Raw genomic sequence first — 12,559 nt, 5'->3', positions numbered from 1 at the left:
TATTTTCGTGTCTAGAAAACGAGATATTAGAATAAACTTCCGATTATTTCATGGAAATCCTATTTTTCACCGACATTTGATATACGAATTTCATGAGACTAAGGGTAACCATTTATTTTAAACCCAGTAGAATATTGCAGTTTCACGTGCAAATCGCGTTTGTTTCCTCATCATGTTAAAAATTGTATAGGTATATTCTTACCATATACCGACTGCGCCATAAAAGTTCAGTCGATTGATGATTACAAATGCGAAAGTTCCTGAATGTTTGATCACGATTTTGACGCTGTAGTCGGATAATTCGATTATGATCCAATAGAAGGAATAAAAAATATCCTGCACGCGTGGCAATGTGGACGTATCCATCGCTACAAAATATTTGATGGATCAAATCGGTAAACGAATTTGAGTACACAGAAGTCTTCTGGTGTATCGACTGCGTATGCAGTTCTCCCGATGATTATGCCCGAATCGATCCAATATAGATTCGATCAGCCTCCAGATCAAACCTGATTGGTCAATTTTAGTTGACTTTTTGGCCATATTGGCGCCACTGGGACCAGATCCCTTTTTCTCCCCGCTATTTTTGATCATTGCTATTACATTCCATTACTTGTAGTTGCTTCACTTTTCTATCGCTTATTGGAATAAGAAAAAAAAGGAAAAGAGAAAATAGTTATTTTGCGCACTATCGTTCAAATTTGATGGTCCTCTGGCATCGAGAGGACAGCCGAGAAATAAATCGTCGCATTTCCTTTCCCCAATGTGCGGGTCAGCTATAGCGTCAAAGTACCGGCATTACCGGCGACAGGCAAAAATGTCATCGACACATCAAATTGCCTCCGCCTGCTGCTTTCACGTACTCGAAGCGCACGGTGGTCGCCGTGATTTATCGCGAATAAAAAGACCGGCCAGTCGGCGCATCCCATTTACGTAATCCGGTAACAGAGCAGCGTAAAACTCACTCCAGTTTTACCCGAGTTTCTTCGTCGAAAGAACCGATCATGTGACGGTAGAAGTGAGAGAGAAAGTACAGTTGGATACAGCTCTGTAGGTGCGCGGTTAGAGCTTCGGGGTGGTCCATTCGCGCTCGTCATTGAGGCTGTCGATGACAACCGGTCATTGGCCGGGGAATAATTAAGGTTGCAAGTCGAACGAGCAGAAAAGGAGAAAAAGTAAATTACCAGGATCGACGGAAGCGCCTAGGATAAACTCAACTCGTTGACTCGGAGACAAAATATCCTGCCGTCCAACGTGCCTCGATAAACGTGTCCAACAGTGTTTCTCGCTTTATTCTCATTGTTGTAAGAAAGCTTGTGATATCGACCGTATGTTCAACCGGTAAGTAGGGATTACCAAATCGCGTCGTGACTGTGCCGTTATTAGTGATGAATACTCTTGACGCTTATCGTCAGTTCCATTACGAGCAGTGACGAATCGGTGGATTAGACTGACCTCTACCGTAGACCGAAGGAAGGTGTGCGAAGTAGCGATGGTAACACAAAGAGTCCCCTATCGAAAAGCCGGCGAGAGTAATACGGAATGCCGGCAGAACTGGCAAGGATAAATTGCGCTGGAATTTAATTGGCAACAGCGCGTGCCGAACGCGTCTATTCAATTTCGCAGACTGACGCAGCTCCCGTGTCTGTTTACCTCCTTCTAACGGCAGGACCGTTCGACAAACATGCGGCGTTCAACGATCTGCTCTTTCCGTGACATTAATGTTGCATTCCGAATAATTCACCCTGCTACTTCAATGGACGACAATGTGCATTCAATCGGCACGTATGGATGTCTGCCGGTGAGAGGCTACGAGTGGGGAACGTGATTATCCGGCTTTGACTTGTACCTGATGAAAAAATCGAGGCTACAATTACCAACTAATGAAGCGTTTTGAGAACGGAACACATAATTCTTCCGCTGATAAGAAGATAAATATCCTTGGTGAAATTCCAGTCGATACATAAATCGTACGAGTGTACATACCTGAGTTCATGGATGATATTACTATTAATTTGCTGTTTACAGTTCTTCTACATCTTCAGTTTTATTTTCGTGTTATTAAACTCTATTGAATTTATTTTATAGATGGCATACTACTTAACCTCACCCCGATATTTTTCGTGACTAGTGAACGAAATAAGATTCTGATCATTATCGATGAGACGCTTTCTAAGAACTTTCGAGGCAATAACAAGGTAATGTTTTCTGTATGTTTTATTTAATGTATGTGGTCAAGGTAGCAATAACCCCTTTATGCATAACCTTATAATTTTTTGTTACCAGTTAGCAACGGGTATAAAGGCGAATGAAAGAAGATAAAGAAAGGAAGATAAAGAGGATAAAAATATTCAGATAAAATCTAATTTCGTATGAAGTGAGTGACAGACGATATAATAACTTTAAACTCGAACTAATTCAAATTCACAATAGGTGTACACAATGCCGACTTCAGCTTCCATATGTAAAGTCAGTTTAACGTTGATTGCATGGGTGTAAATTATACCGTAGCGTGGCAACAATTTAAGCGTGTAATAAAACATTCTATCATAATGTCTGGAAATCATGAGCCTCTATTGTGAAGTCTCCGCCAATAGTCTCTATCGCTCAGCGACGCCCCTATTTGTTGCGGGCTACCCACTGAATCATAAATCGATTATCAGCAGGTAAGGCTTTCAACTTGGTGCTTAATAGATCAAAACAAATGCCAACACGACGCATGTGCAAACAAAATAGAACAAGAATGTAGCTCGCTAAATCTTACGCAATAATTGATCGTACAGCTGGCCTGTCAAAGATCAATGGCTGGTGATTAAGAATGACGATCATCTTCGTCGTACCCTGAACCGGGCAATGCAATTTAACTCCCTATAACTGGTATTATCTTTGTTTATGAGGTAAAGAGTCTCAAACAGTCTTTTTCATGTTTCAGCTCTTTTAACTGGAAATAGGGTCATAAAATATGCAACAGTAGCACAATGGTAAGTAAATAAAATAAAAATCTGGAAATATTTATGTACACATATTCATCTGTATATATAAAATTTACTATTTATTAATTTAATATTAGAACTATCTATTTGTGACGTGCACCTGAACATAGCACATCTAAACAATAATTAAGCTAATGTTAACTTTGTCAAAAGCAACTGTATATTTTCAGTAATTGAGGAATTGGGATATCCAAAACCATTCATCCTGATTGCTATGGTAGTACCAGTGCTAAACATGACTTTTATGGGGCTCCTGAAGGTTATCTCCAGGTGAAAAAAAATTTCTCTATTATATGCCTCATGAAACATTTCTCTGTATCACTTGTATATTGTAGGATATTTATATGATTCTAGATAAACGACAAACGCTGTATCAGTACCGAAACAAACGAAACGCTTTTTATGGATTTAAAGGTAAAGATCTATGAATGGTCTAAATCACGTAGGTGTATCTGAACGACGAGATGAGCTGGTTTTTCGCGCCTCCCTTTACGATCTACCTGTTCCCTGGTTATTTCCTGTTACGACGTGGATCGCTTAGCCGGCAGACGATTTAACGACAGATTAAAGCCGTGAATCCTGACAATCGGGAGGCTAACGTTTGACGAGCTAGCGAAAAATTCGTCAATCACGTCTCTATTTACGAGTCACTTTACATCGATTCCCATTACCCTCGTCTCCGACAGGCTTTTTCCGCCGTGATAATGTTGTAGATTGCTGCGTGGGCACGATTCCTCTTCGTTCTTTTGAAATTTTGTCACGGTTTTTGCTCCCTTCGTAATGGGTACAAATAAAGGACGGGGATGGAGAAAAAGCGGCCGATGCGTTAAACACGTCGGCGCACCAAACGGATATTAAAGTGTCTTCCCACTTCTGCTTAGAGTATCTTCAGAGGCGCCTTTAGAGATTGCGGAACCCAAGTTTATACTTCACGCTGTGAAATTGTTTAAAAATCACAAAAATACACACCAAAATTTCTATAATATGAATATTACCATATTAATTTTGTAATTATTAATTTTAATTATTCATCTTGTTATAATGACACGTTATTTTCTAATAAAATTTAAATTAATTGGAAACTTAACAAATATGATAAATTGTATTTCCGTTAATAAGGACTGTGAAGTATGTATTATGAAAGGATAGAAATTATTTGAAAGTAGCTATAGAAAGTGTACGAATACTTTTGTTGCTCAGTGTATATTGTAATATCCTTGTTTCCGCTTGAAAAGAGTGGAAAATGATTCTAATTCTTTCAATAACTTAGACTTATAACGAACTTTCCAACTGCTGAATTCTAGAGTTTATAAGTACTTTATTATTGTCGTAAAAGTAAAAGTACACATGTACGTGGTGCCGCGAGATTTTCTGCACGAGCTGTATTAATACGTTCAATATATACGAATAAAAAAGATCGCAATAAATATAAATTGTTCGAAACTTTAGTATGTAATAAAAACGATACCGGATTTATCTTTCGTGTCATATAAAACAAGAATAAATTGACGATAGGTGTAACGACTTGCTATTAACACTTCGTTCAAGAGTTCAAAATATGAGCTATTCATAAAATATGTTTTATCAATTATAAAACATTTATATTTGCAGAACAGAATAGATAATATTTTGAAAATATTCCGATATTAGCTATAATAAAAGTTATAATAGCTGTGGCATTCGTAAGACTCTGCAAGGTTATCGTACGGTTAAATGAGGTTATGTTCATGATGTTACCCATACGATACATATGACATTCCTCTTAAATAATTTTTCGCATTTTCAACTACTTTAATTGGAATTTAATTTTTCGATAATATTGCTTTATTTACAGCGGCATAAAAATGTACATTTTACTATTTAAAATTAATTATTTACTTTCCATAAGGTACAAATTCATACTTTAGAAACATTATTAAAATAAATTAAAAATATCTAGAATTCACTTTTGGAACGAAGTAACCATCGTCACTGAAGACATTATTCTAACCTCAATAGATGCTACCTAGGGAAATAATCGTGGATATGTACACATTTAAATCAGTCATACCTTATACATAGTTGATTCAAGCGATATAGCGGTTGTTGGGTATCGTCGACGAAATGTTGAACTTCTTTCAAATATTCTAAATAATAAACATAATTTAATAGTAATAAATTGATTATAAATTAATATACCAAATCGAAAGTTAATCAACAATGTTTTCCCTTCTTATTGCATGAACTCACACATTCCTCAATATTGGCGACATCAATGGCGTTACTTCAGCATCAGTAAGGGCCGCCACTAGATAGTATAATTCACGACCTCTCTATATCGATCGCACCGACCATACGTTTGAATAGGTTCGAATGACGAAGGTTCTTCGAAAAGGGTCACCTGACGGCTGCAAATGGATCTGACAGTTGGTGCGGCGTGAAAAAAATTTCGACAACCGAGCGGCTCGCGTTACCCTACTTACAAGTATTTTACAGTCGATTGATTACTACCGGGTATAGAGGAACGGCATGCGCATACGGACAAGGAGTCAATGCATCCTGGCGGATACGGTTCGGTAGACTTAATCAAACGTATGCCGACCGGTTGGAAGTTAATTCGACGTTATAGCTGATCGTTTGTCATACGCGAGCGAACGAATCTTACTTATTGTTAGATGGACTCGCATTTTGTCGATTTGAGAAGAAAGCGAATTTACACTGAATGATCCCGGGTGACGCCATATTATTTATCCACGTTTGCAACCGCGAATTAATACATGACAGATTATCTTAACCGTTCGAATCCTAAATAGTGCGATCGCGCCGTGCATAGTCCATACCGAAAAGTGTCACTCCATCGAGACACGATATGCGACTGACACCGAGCGTTCGGATTCGACCGCAGCGCACTCTCGGTCTGATTGACATTTAAGCCGAATAAAGCACGGTCGCGCCGCCAAGCGTCTTTCTGCCTAAACTAAAACGACTGCGATCGCGCGGCTCAGATTTTGTATCGAAAAGTGCAACTATATCGAATCGTGATGTATCTACTGACCACGCGTTCTAATTCTATAGTCTACCGCAGCGCGCCCTTAGTGTTATTAATGCTTAGGAGAAACAAAGCAGTCACACCGTCTAGTATTTTTCAGTGTAAATGATGCAAACACCGTACCGTTCGGCACTTTTCGATAAAACTTTTCTAATGGCCCCTGCTATTTAGACGGTTGAGACATTTGCAAGTGGTAATTTTAGTAGGGATTGTAAAGTAGGAAGCACTGCAAGGTACTACAATTAACCTGTTCTACTGAAGTGACGAGTGCAGCTCGTCATGAGCCTTCTATGTTAAATAGGACTCCATCTTCCTAAGTGTTTCGAGGAGCAGCATATACTTCAAGATTATTAGTGCATCTACGTATACTTGAACATAAGTGAAAATAAATATATAAACATACTGTGTTGTATTGTTGCTTTATATATTAGCATTATATACTTCATGTGTCTTATCCCATAAGTAAATCCGTCAGAAGGAACCATTACTTTAAAATAGTTATTTTTGCTAACCTGCAGTGGCCACGATTCTGACCGATTCATCGTAAGTACAATTTTTAAAATGTTAATATAAAATATGTAGATACATTTTTCGTATTAAACCGAATATTCGTTATCTAAAATAACTTACTAAATGTATCCCTTATTACAGCTATTTTTTATTTTTTATTTCATGCATGAATAAATTACTAAACTTCTGATGCATGCCAGAAAATACATGTGACTACATACTTGATCAATAAGATGCTCTATTATATGGCCTATGTTGATGATTCAAGGCATGCTTATTAAACAATTATTATTCTGTTGGACATTATTATTTTTTAATTTAACCATCATAAAGAATCAATATCCCTTATGATTCAGGTATTGTATGTTTTAAAAATTCTCAAGACATACTGGTTAAAAATTGCTGCCTTATCAAGATCCTTTGTAACAGCTTAATTACTACTCCCTTTATAACTGCAGAGAAACATTGATTGTACTTTAAAACGTCGTGAGAAAGGAGGCCTAGGAAGAGGATGTAAACACAGTAGAGAATTTGAAAGAAGATTGAAGGAGATAAGTTACAGTAACCATCAGTGAAGAGTAATTAGCATAAAGTAGTACTTAGCCTAAAGTTGCTTACCTAACTGCAAATGTTAGATCAAAAAACCTTATTGCATGGATAATGTAAGTAACTATCAATTGTAATCAAGTTTCGTTTTTTACGTCCATCTTATACGAAACGTATATTAAAGTGTATACCCGTAGGTTTAACAAAAGTTCCAGTCCAGGTAATTGGCATGAGTCACTGGTCACCCACGTATCTCTGATGAGTTAAAATTCGACACTCGAAAGCTTCCTTTAGGAGTTAGAATCGTGTTTTTGTCACGTTTAAAGCACGTCTGGTTAACATATCAGCGTATCATTCACTTTGTTCCGCTTGCATACAGGAATCGATAACAGATATTTTATCGTGTAACGTGTTTGATGCAATTTGAAGTACCGCGCGAGTGCATAATAAACGAGCCGGTGCTCCAGTTGATCTTGCACAGCTGCTGCCGCCGAAGGTCGTATCGATTCTAAAATCCATGGATGGTCGACCCACGCGAACGAGTTCGTGGGCCGCGTGAATAGCTACCAGCTGCTTATTATCCAGAAAGTCGTTTTCACCATCGTTCATCTTCCGTACGCAATTAATACGCTATTAGCTACTTGGTTTCAGAGTATCGATTCAGATTCCTCTATATTTCGAAATTTCCTGCTTCGTATCTTAGGCCTAATGAGGATAATAGAGTTGTAAGTATTGTAGGAGACAGATGGTGGGAATAAGTGACCGGCGGCACTAATTTATATAATAATAATATATTTAAATCAAAGTACAACTAGACTATGACTATGAATATTAATATAATAACGACTTTTACTATGTTTGGCTGCCGAGTCTATCATTTGGATAGGCTAATTTGCGATTAAACTTGAGTAACGCTAAGTAATTTTAGACTCACGCATTTCCTCGTCCGTACCCTTGTTTGCACATTATCTTCCTGTAATAATCTATCGCTCTTATCGGATAAAGCTATTCCTCAGGCAGATTCAGGTATATTTATAAAATATCCTTTGTTCACATACAAGTTTAATATTCTTTCCAAGAAGGGCGCAGACTACCCCTCTATTCGTAGATGAAGATAGGGATCGATATTAGAGATCTAATAAGTAAATAACGTTAAGCCTTTTCCATTACTACGTAGGTGTTTGCTATCCTCTTCGTTTCCCCAAACACGATATCAGTTAATCTGTAACTAGATAGAAAGCATCTTATCTTCTGGATCAGGTCCTTCCAATTACTGATCACGTTTGTAACCCAGATCTTTATACTTTTCTCTTTTCACATATACACGCGTAACTCACCCTCAGTGTACTAAAACCTTTTATCTTTTTAGGCCCAAGTTACTGGATAATTCGATTTGGAACAAATTTGTTTGAGAAATTATAGGAAAACGATTACCGAGGAGAAATGTGTGAAAATTTCAATGCAACTAGAAGAATAAGTATTTCTCGAAATATCTCATCCATTTTGGAATTTGGTAAGTTCCAGAACAATAATTAAACGAAATACTTTCAACCACAGTTTCATATATTTTCGCAGCTATTTGAATTTCTTCACCAAAGTTTCAAAATGGCAGAGGTCTTTCAGTAAATGACAATACTATACGGCTGACCTTTGCACATCAAATATTGTATTCCACGCAATCACGATATCGCTTTAATAAGGTTTGAAACATGTACTTTTTTATTTCATCGCAATTAACCACTTTAACCCTCCGTGCATCGTTATACCATTGTAACGTACCGCTTTCCTGCTTTCAGATCTGCTTTTAAACCTTTTGTCAACGATACGATCTAATCCCGTTGGCAATACGATGCTTCGTTTGTAACCGGAACGCACGAGGCTTTATAAACATGGTGAATCGTGAAAAATTCAAAGAGGAGCTTTTTACGATGTTTAAAACGGTACAAGGGATCTGGAACGACGCGAATAATCTTTGACGACAAATTTACGAAGAAAGATTAAATCGATGAAAAAAAGAAATGGTAGAAGAAGAAAAGACAAGATCTCAAAGGGAGGGGTGGAAAAAGCGGGGAAATTTAATGGAGATAAATCTTAGCGAACTGGAACGGTCAAAAGAGACGAGGAATTGTGTAAGAAGAAACTTTTCCTGGAGACCAGATGAGTCGTTGTATAGATGGAAGACCATGGGCGACAAAGGGTGGAACAAGAAAATGTTATAGCGGCTGTAACTTGGTGTATCGCGCGATAAAAAGTAATTTGTTGGCAAGATTAATCGTGCACGTTGCTTGCTTGCACGTAATGACTATATATGACCGTAATGACTATATATAATTATAGTGGATGTAGTCTAAAAGTGCATTGATTTTATGCTGCTATATTTTTATGAAAAAGTTTATCAAATTGACAATGAGAACTACCTACCTACCATGAGAAATTGAGTTTATGCTGCGATATTAGAAGCAAAAGATAAAAAGTAAATTTATAAATTAACTCTTAATAGCTACCAGGGATGAAATATTTCGTACGCATTTTATTTTAATCTTATTAAAAGAATGTAATCACTGGCAATCCAATTTTATGGATATTTATTGACATTATAAGTGATTAACATTGATAACATTATCAAAAGATAGATGGATTCTCTCTTGTACTTTGCTATAAACATAACAGAATATATTAACTGGAAGCGATATTTATGAGAGCTTTTAAGATTTAATATAATAATATATTAAATATATATCGTAATATGATACTGCCATATTTACAAGAATTTATTTACAAAAAGTAACACGTATAACATTTTATGTACCATATTTGCAACTTTGTGGTAAGACTTCTAAAAGTGTTATAGATTACATAGTCAAAAACTTAGTTGTTATTCAGTAAAATCAACCCTGTAAACATATCCGAGAAGCTTACGCTAAGTCTTCCATGATTTCTACGTATACTTTGTTAGGTAGAATACTTTGCAAATAAAAACTGAAAAGTTCAAGAACAGCTGGTTTCTTTCCCAAGAATCTCCCAGACTTTGCCAGCGAATCTTTATTTTCCTCAAAGCAAAGTTCCTCGAAAACAACATAGATACGTGTATTAGAGAAATTCTCACTGATAGATTCAACGTTTGAAAAGTAACGTGAAATCGAGGAAAGCAAATGGACAAGGGGAATCTTCAAAGGTAACGCTATGAATCGTGAGAAGACGTTCTCTTCTCGGAAACATGCATTCGTAGCGAGATGTATTTATTCTAAAACGCGGCGTTTCGATCTTGTAATCGCGCAGCTACGATTAATTCTGTTGCAACAGGCATTTTTCTAACACAGTACTCGGGTGCTAAGAAAATTGCCCCACGTGGCCGCCGTCGTTTCCACCGAGTAGCAACCTTCTTGTAATCGTATTCAGCTGGTATGGGATTCCTGAAATGCGTAATTATCGTATCGAGTGGCGCGCCAGCGAAAGCGAGCAACGACCGTGTGCTTGAAATTCTCCGGAACGCGACCGGGAGCCGAGACAATTATTATTATTATAATCATTACCCACTTTGTTACGTGCCGTGAACAACGAAACACGAAAAGAACAGGAAAATAGCGTAATAATTGCATAAAAGGCAAAATCCGGTTTTTGGGTTGCAATGTGATTTAACCAATAACCTAACCTAACCTCAAAAAGTAGCTACATTAGAAAAATCGAATTGATGGAAAGTTGAATAATGAAAGTATATCATAACTTCCATCAATGTCGAACCGAAGAAAACTTGACCAAAAATGTAAAATAACCTTAAAAAGTAGCTCAAACAAACAAGTCGAATGGAAATGTCGAAATGCCGAAGAGAAAGTATAGAAATGAACGAATATTACCTATTCTAATTAGCACGAATTAGAATAAAATATTCAAGAGGTAATACGAGTAACTCAAACTTCACAAAGTGCGATTATTTTGAACTTAAAATCATACGATCAAACGATACGGATCCCGTGGTTAGTAAGGACGAAGCGATTTGTCGAGAAACGGACTGGGAACAAGCGAAACGCGCCCAGTTCGACGAAGGTGGCGAAGGATCGTGGATGACGCGAGTGTCGTCAGGACAAATTTATGCTAATTCGAGAAACAACGTGGCAACAGAGAAACAATCGATAGTTCTCCCCTGGATATTTATGAACTCGTCGAAAGAACGGAGCAGGCGATCTCGAAGGAGGCGAGAGAATATTTATCGTCTATTCGGTGGCAGGCCGTGCTGCGCGACGCGAGTATAGAACGGCGACGGTTCGAAGTTTATTCGCGCGTGGTAGATCGACGGTGAGCATGCGCGCGTTCGGTTACGGGCTGGGATAAAGACGACCGCGGGAAAAAGAGAGGAAATCCGCGACACGTCGGAGATTTATGCGCGTGCGGCGAACGCACGCAACGGCTAACGAGCAGCACGAATTACGGGTAAAACAAACGGGAACGAAATTCGAAGGAGAAACGGTCGAACAGAGAACGTCGGAGGTGGGACGGGTAGAGAGAATAAGAAAAGGGGGAGGGGAGCAAGCTGGCGAGATACATGTTTGCAACATGTCGCGCGAATAAAGGCGGAGTGTACCGGGACGGATAAAGCGAGGACGAAACGAAGCGAGACGAAAGCTCGCGAGATTGGGAGAAAGGGAAAGAATTTCGCAATAGGTCGAAGTGACACGGTGGTAGAAATATAAATGGGTGAACAGCGTTACCCAAGGAAGGACAGCAGGGACAGGCTCGGTGCAGTGGCGCCGAAAGGAAAGGGCAAAAGCTTGGAAAGAAGCGAAGGTCCGAGTAGATAAAGCCGCATCGAAGGAGCGGCAAGAAGTAAAGGGAGACAGATTCCTCGGGCGCAAGGAGATCGAGAAAGCGAAAGACGAAAGACGCGAAAGAAGGAGAGGCAAACTGACGGGAGAGGGTACAAGGTAGACCGAGTGGACGAAGAGGGAGAAAGAAACGGACAAGAGACGGAGACGATAAAAAGAGCAACGGATAGGAAGAGGTGGCGAGGGAGATGGTGAAGCAGAGGGAGCACGAGAGAGCGGGAGGGGCAGAGAAAGAGAAAAAGAAAAAGCGAGAAAAAGAGAGAAGGAGCGAAAGGGAGGGAGAGTGGTCGACGGAAAACGGGTCCACGACTGGGTGGAGGAACTAGTCTTACCTAGTAGATTGCCCTGTCTCGGTTCTCGGTCCGTGCTTTTGCGGCCGTCCAAGGTAGGAGGGAACCTCCGAGCTCTCTGTTAAACGTAACCGAGCTAAGGAGGAGGCGGAAAAGAGAGGCGAGATCGAGTCGCGTAGTAGTCACACGTAATCCGTGTATCGTACATATATACGTAGATAGTAGCCAAGAGAGTCGCGTATATCCGTGGTTGGGAGGGCGGGCGGGAGGAAGGCGAGCGCGCACAGGGCCAGCCGATCGAGAAGAGAGAACGAGACGGAGAAACGACGAACAGGGACACGGAGCGGAGAGGACCGTGTGTACGTAGCATCG

The sequence above is a fragment of the Eufriesea mexicana genome, unplaced genomic scaffold (genome assembly GCF_001483705.2).
Source record: "Eufriesea mexicana isolate 0111107269 unplaced genomic scaffold, ASM148370v2 scaffold320, whole genome shotgun sequence".
In the NCBI taxonomy this organism is placed as follows: domain Eukaryota; kingdom Metazoa; phylum Arthropoda; class Insecta; order Hymenoptera; family Apidae; genus Eufriesea; species Eufriesea mexicana.
This window is presented reverse-complemented; position numbering follows the sequence as displayed.